This window comes from Saccostrea echinata, unplaced genomic scaffold (assembly GCF_033153115.1).
Source record: "Saccostrea echinata isolate AGI-Se365-2 ecotype Australia unplaced genomic scaffold, CSIRO_AGI_Sech_v1 ptg000012l, whole genome shotgun sequence".
NCBI classification, from domain to species: Eukaryota; Metazoa; Mollusca; class Bivalvia; order Ostreida; family Ostreidae; genus Saccostrea; species Saccostrea echinata.
In genome coordinates, this window is record NW_026889761.1 from 22,350,185 (window position 1) to 22,357,749 (window position 7,565).

General features: G+C 33.3%; 1 pseudogene; it reads left to right on the forward strand.

Moving 5' to 3' along the window:
* The first annotated feature begins 3,466 nt into the window (after positions 1 to 3,466).
* On the forward strand, positions 3,467 to 5,231 carry LOC133185547 (uncharacterized; annotated as a pseudogene).
* Positions 5,232 to 7,565: the final 2,334 nt, after the last annotated feature.

Consider the following 7,565-nt stretch of genomic DNA (forward strand, 5'->3'; position numbering starts at 1 on the left):
TGAAAAGACAAAACAAAACACCAAAAGCAGCAAACAATTCCAAAATACATTTCTGTAACTTCATAATTATGTAAATATTGCTCTAAACATGTTTTATCTTATGCATATGGAAACCTTATGAAGGGGGAAAAATTGGAAACATATTGGCCTGACTAAAGGGGAGTGGGCAGAGTGGGTATTTAAAATTTGCAAAATTGAAATCAGACACTTTTATCACCCACCTCTCACCTTCACTGATGCATGAAGAAGGGGAGATAACTCAAAACAAAGTGTGACTAAGTACTTCCACTACAATGGATGGTAACAAAATTACGGCTACTTAATATTTAAGATTTATTGGTGTTAATACATTATTACTAATGGACCTGCCAGGGTAAAGCTTTGATAAGGAAGCATATTACGAGACAAGTTCAAATATGCATGATTATGTTATTGCAAATTATCAAGGTCTGAAAGACGCCTTACAAAATGTCAGTTGGGATAAAAAAGTTTTTTTTATATCGAATAATATGAATGAAGTCTATCAAACTGTTACATACACTTACCTACACTTGGTAGATAAACATATACAAACAAGGCAAATTACAATAGGTCCATCAGATAAACCAAATATTACCAAAGAAATTCGTAGGAAAATGCGGCAAAGAATAAAAATACATAAAAAGGCAAAGCATACCAATTGCGCCCAGTTATTAGCAGACCTATTTTTGTATTCATATGAAGCAGAATTTATTAAAAAACTTCTACATGAGAAGAAGAAAACACTTGCTGTGGCCTTCAACTCGACATTTCGATATATCGACGACGTATTATCAATTAACAATAGTTACTTCCATTCATATGTCGACTCGATATATCCCAGTGAGCTAGAAATAAACGATATCACATAGTCTGACACATCAATTTCATTTTTAGATATTTTAGTAGAAAAAGATGTTAATGTAACCTAACAACAAAGCTTTATGATAAACGTGATGACTTTAACTTTTCAATCATCAACTTCCCTTACTTATGTAGCAATATACTCTTATCACCTGCACATGGGGTTTATGTCTCTCAGTTGATTAGATACACAAGAGCATGCTTTAAGTATGAACAATTTCTAAACGAGGCAAGCTATAGACAAACAAGTTGATGAACGAGGATATCAACAGTCTCGTTTGAAGACATCATTTCGCTACGCAGGTATGTTGAGGCAGTATCCAGATCATTTTTCGGCAAATTTAACCTTTTTGTAAAATGTTACATTGATAAATCGGAAAAGCCATAGATAAAATATTTGCTATTATTATCCATTGTATAGACGCCATTGAGTCTTAGGCTAAAAGAAGTACTCCACTACGACGACATCAGGTGACGCCTATAACTAGAAAAATGCCTTAATGAAAAAGTTAAAAGTTCAACACTACCCCGGGAAAATTCATTTCTTTTTGTGAAAATAGTTATGTAAAAACATCACTGTGCCATGAAAAGTGCAGCTAGAATCCTACTCTCCCAACACAGAAAAAAATATTCCAATGTTTCGCATGAAACCTTACCAATTTTTTTACATTTTGTACATTTTGTCATCAATCCATGTTAACCACACGATTCTAGCAGCACTTTCCAAACACTATAGAATACAAGCTTTCGATACAAACAAAAATTATGTTTCGAAGTATGCGGCGTAGTGTTGAGTTTTTGCTTCCGATCATGATAAGGAGCACGGGGCGGGTGTGACCGGTCGGTAGGGGATGCTCACTCCTCCATGGCACCTGATCCCACCTCTAAATTTTGAGGTCCGTGTTTGCTCTGCTCCAGAGTAATAGATTTTGTACGGAAGAGTAGGAAGGAATACAAAATCGCACTTGTTTCTCAACTGATTGATAAATCTGTTCCACCAGGAAAGTGGTGGCTCATAGCAAATTATGTTGCAAGATTAAAGAAACAAAACTGCCCCCTGTCCTCTATTAAATCAGAAGATGGTAGAGTATTATTAGTTATGTAGACACTTAGAGGGGTAATAAAGAAATATATTGAGTCCTTGAAAAAATGCATATTGGGCGAGGCGAAAGCAGAGATATACGATTTATATTTTGTGATATTTCCAAAGCTTTTGATAAGGTATGGCAGAGGGGAATGATTTTAAAACTTAAAAATCCTTGGTTTAAAAAGTAATGCACTGGGTTGGATTGAAGATTACCTTACTGAAAGACAACAAAGAGTAAATTTGGAGGGTTTTTCATCTGCATATAAAACTATAGAGCTGGGGTGCCCAAGGGGTCTGTACTAGGTCCCTTCATGTTTTTGTTATGCATAAATGATATAGCTAAAGATATATATCAAGAAAGTTTCGATTGTTTGATGATATTTCTTTGTTTGCTATTGTAGACAATGATATTAGTAATCCAACAATGTCCCTTACTAAAGGCATTGAAAAAATAAGAAATTGATCCAAAACTTGGACTGTAGATTTGAATAGTGAAAAAGCTGTTAATGTTGATTTTACAAGAAAACACATACGTTATTCTAGCACTCAATTTGGATATGGAGGTGATTATAAAAGGCAATTAAAGACTTGTTCATTTAGGAATACAATTCCAAGCAGATGGTTCTTGGAATAATCATATATCAAATATATATGAAAAAGGCATGTGAAAGATTGATTATACTTAGGTTATTGAAACAAAGTAATAGAAATTAACTAATAAAAAATTAGTTTGCTTTCATAAGACCAATTTTAAAATATGCAGATATTGTGTGGGATAATGTACCCCAAAAAATGCAGAATTGCTTGAAAACGTTCAGATAGAAGCTGCCAGAATTATTACTGGGCTTAGAGTTTATTCTTCAAGAACTTGTTTGTATGGTGAATATGGATAGGGAACCATTATATCTTAGAAGAGAAAAAAAAACTTCAATTGATGTATAAATTGATCATTGGCTCTGCATCTGATTATTTGTATGAATTAATTCAACCCTTTTTTCAGTTCAACATGCATACAACCTAAGGTCTGGATAACTTATGTATACCAGTTTGTAAAACAATGTCTTACTATTATAGTTTTATTCCCTTAACTATAATGATGATGTCAAAAACTCTCCATCATCATCTATCTTTAAAGCAAAGCTTAAAAGTTGGGTAGCAACTAATAAACCATGTAGGTGCTTTAACTTTGGTAATAGAAAAGAGAATATCTGACATTTAAGCATTGAATCATTATTTTTTGAAAGATATAGTCTCATAACTGCAACGGTGTGTGCAAACAAATTGAGTAACGCGCGTTCAAAAAATAATGATTCAATGCTTATATTTACATTTTTTAACTCCTTGCCTTGACTACAAAGGTGTTTTTTATTTCAAAATCCTTGGGCGACTTCACTTGGAACTATTGTACATGGTTAACTGACGTCATCGGTCTAAATTTAACCCAAATTGGATAAAATCAACTAAACAACGATAGTAAGTACGCGTGTTTGTTCCAAAATGGCACAGAAAAAGATATTATGCGTTTTTATGTTTGAAAGTTTATTGGATGACAGAGAGGATGAATTTTCTTACGAATATAGTAACTTCTTACCTCATACGGGGGCCTTTCTCCACCATTGCACAAAATCTGTGTCACCACGAGTACCCGGTTATGTTGAAAATGTTATTCCTCTATTTTCTACGGATAATTTGCATTATCGTATAAGTAAAGAAATGTTCGAGGAAATACTTAACAATATCGGTGCCTACCTCACATCAAACCACGGTGGGGGCATTGAAGGAATTCCTCCATCTAAGCACTACTTGTATTCATGTGTTATATGTCAAATAAAGTGACAATGCGAGAAATTGGACATTACTTTGACATAGGACAATCCACAGTGCATGGTGTGTTGAAAAGGGTCAACAGCGCATTCAATGAAAACTTATCATAAGTATTATAAAAGATAGGCACCTGAATTTTTTCAGTAAGTTTCCCCACCTCCACCAATAAGGCATATACATAGATGTTGCATTTTTTATTTAGCGGATTAACTTATTGCTTATTGCTAAAATATTAGGTGCAGAAGGAGTTTGAATCTTTTGATCTGGGGCTTTTAGCAAATAATTGGAAAAATCTTAGGTTCCTGTGTTTAATGCATGTAATGGGAATGTAGATGCATGTATTCAAGTGAGAGGGACCAAAGCTTAGTTCAAAACAATTCTGTGCTCTGATCTACCTTTGAGTTTGATAAACACATTCCCTCTTTCAATGTCTTGACATCATTGCGATAGATCACCCTTAGCAGGTCATTTTATACTTGTGATTTCTGAAGCACAAGGCCATGTGTACATATGAAAAAATTTGATTTTGACCCAGAAGTCTTGAGCCATGTGCTCTCCCCAAATAAGCCTTTTTTGCCTTCTTAAGCCAAGATCACACACCTACATCTCTACATGTATATAACTCTCCTCAAAAATCATTTTTTTAAGCTTATCCAATGGCCTAATTTTATTGAGCAACAGAGGATTGCACAGCACTTTCAGCTTCAATCTGGGCTTCCAGACATAATTGGTGCTCTGGATGGGACGCACATCAGATTATCTTCTTGTATTGGTGGAGATAGTGACTATATTAACAGGAAACATTACCCCTCGATACAACTCCAGGTGATGATAGATGATATTGTGTAATTTACTACTTTGTTAATAAATAACACATACTAAAAATATATAATTTTTTTTAATTACAGGTAGTAATAGACGCTGATTTAATGATTTAATATTGAGGGACATATACACAGGTTGGCCAGGATCAACTCACGATGCTCGCGTACTACGAAATTCAAGTCTTTTTACCAATGCTACAGCTGGACAGTACTTTGACGTGAACAAGTATATAATAGCAGACAGTGCATATCCGTTAAAAGCCTGGTTAATCACTCCATTTAAAGGCAATGGTCGCTTAAATATAAGTCAGAGGAGGTTTAATCGAGTTTTGTCATCTGCTCGACAAGTAGGAGAGAGGGCTATTGGTCATCTAAAACAACGGTTTCGGCGACTGCAGGAAATAACAATACACGATTCAGATGACATTGTCAGGACAATTGTGTCTGGCTGCATACTGCACAATCTTTGTATCTTGCATCAGGATAGTGTGGAAGATTTCTTAACAAATGATCATAACAATGGCAATGGACACCCTAATAATTATCCGAATGTGTACCCTGATGGAAGAGACGGAGTGCAGAGGAGGGATCTGCTTGTTCGTGGACTACCTTGAATTTTTGCTTGAAGTTGCAAAAAATTATCTGATTATGAAAACCACCATTGTTTTAGTACAGAATAAAAAGGCTAGATAATTAAATTGTGTTTTTCATTGAATATCTTTCTTCAGAACAACAAACATAACAAAATTAAAATATGAGCAACAAAAATAACAAAAAATAAACAAATAAACCATTTCGCTCTTTCTGATTTACAAACAAAAAAAACATATGATCGTCATATTTTTGGTAAATCACATACCGGTACATATGTATCAACAGAAAGTTCAAACTAACAAAGGTTGTTTATCTTTAACAGATAAAAGTTTATCCTTTACTACTTGTAAAAATACAAAAAAAGAAGGCAGGCAATCAAAACTTTCAATTCGATTGAGCCAAACATGTAGGCAATTTTAGGACACTATACAGTTCAGTTTTGATCAACAGATCTCTCAAAAATATCGATTAGTCTGTCAAACCTTCGCACCTTTTCTTCTTGGTGCCTTTGCATCTGTTCCCTCATGTCTTTATGCATACTTTCCATTTTCATAATCATGCTTTCAGCAGAGAGCTTTTTAGGTTGACTTTTTTTTTTCATTCTCTTTCTTTTTTTCTGCTGCATTTACCGGTACACCACTGTCAAATGACACTGTTGCTTTTGTGGATGCCTTGTGGCCGAACAAGTTATCAAATTCTCTTTGGTATTTAAATTCGTGCTTCTCGTTTCCAGTTTGCTTATTTAAGTCGATAGTTTCTTTGTATTTTCTTTTCATATTTCTAAATTTATTATGTATTTGTAGCTTAGAAACCTTAATTCCTTCAGCATTCATGTTTTCAAAAAATTTTTGCCATAATGTGTCATGGTTTTTATTTTTTTGGAAGGCTTCATCCATATTTATTCTTTGGGAAATCAGTTGTCTTTCTTCAGTTTCGTCCCATATGTGAACCTGAAAAGAGTTCTTTGTGAATTAAATTTATCCTATAAATGTAATATCAGTTATGCTATTAAAAAGAGCATTTCATATAAACAGTGGTACATGTAATGAATCGGCTATGTAGACTATACACTATTGCAAGTCAATGTAAAGATGTAATAGTTAATTGATTGAAGAAAATACACAGCTTATTAATATATATATAATATTATATATATATATATATATATATATATATATATATATATATATATATATATATATATATATATATATATATAAGAGCTTACAACATTTAGATTCTTCCTATTGTTTCTCTTGTTCTTCTTTCCATAGCTTTTGTAGTCTTTTAATTTCAAATTAATATTTGATTGAAACTCCTCTGGGGTGAGAAATGTTTTAGGGCCCACTTGAATCAAGTTATTTCCTGTACATAGACAAGGAGAAGATGGAGTGAATAAAGATGACGTAAAACATCTTGTTGAAGCCAAGCATGACGGTGGAAAAGACCCTGATTCAGATGATTCAGAATAATATATCTGTAAGAGTTTGGGGGCATAACAGTTCAGAATTTTGTCTCCGTCATCCAAGTTATAATTAAGGCCAAAATGTACCTTTTGATCACCATCTTCCATAGGAACTGTCTGTGGCAATGAAATGACAGATGGTACTTGTGCATTTGCAGTAGGTGATTCAGGATCTGACTCAGGTTGTTGCATTTGCATGGCAGGTGATTGAAGGTTCTGTGCAGTTGTGGCAGTTGTGGCCAGTGATTCTGAAGGCGACTCAGACTGAGTGTCAAAAATGAGTTTGAAAATAGATTCCTTAGTCTGTGGATCTGAATAATATGAACATTAAATATAAATACAATGTGAAAGCTACAGATACCAGGAGTACTTCTTTAAATATTTTTTACCAAATGATAAATAAGACAAGCATGAAGGGAGAAAAGAAATGATTGCACAAGTTTATTTCCGTTAAAACCTAAGACTTACGTCAATTGGCATAATTTATTAAATATTTATGAAACAATGAGTTTTAGTAATACAATTATGCTGTAATGAAAAATATTACACTGTACCTCCATTGGGATCATTCAAAAATTTTTCAAGATCCTTGGACATTTCACAAGTAAATTCTTGTCCTGTATTCTTTCTCCTCACTTTGATTTGAGCTCTAAATTAATATATAGCATTATTATAAATTATAATTTAGTACTTTATAAGATCTATGTGTGAAAGTAAAACTTTTAAATAGTGAACAGAAAAAATTGACACGTCAAATTGCTAGCAATTTGGAAACCTGTGATTACTTTTAAAATTATAGTTTCTAAAAAAAAAATTCATATTGTTGTTATATTAATTTTATTCAATTATTTTTAATTATGATAACATGCAGATGTACTCAGTAGGAATG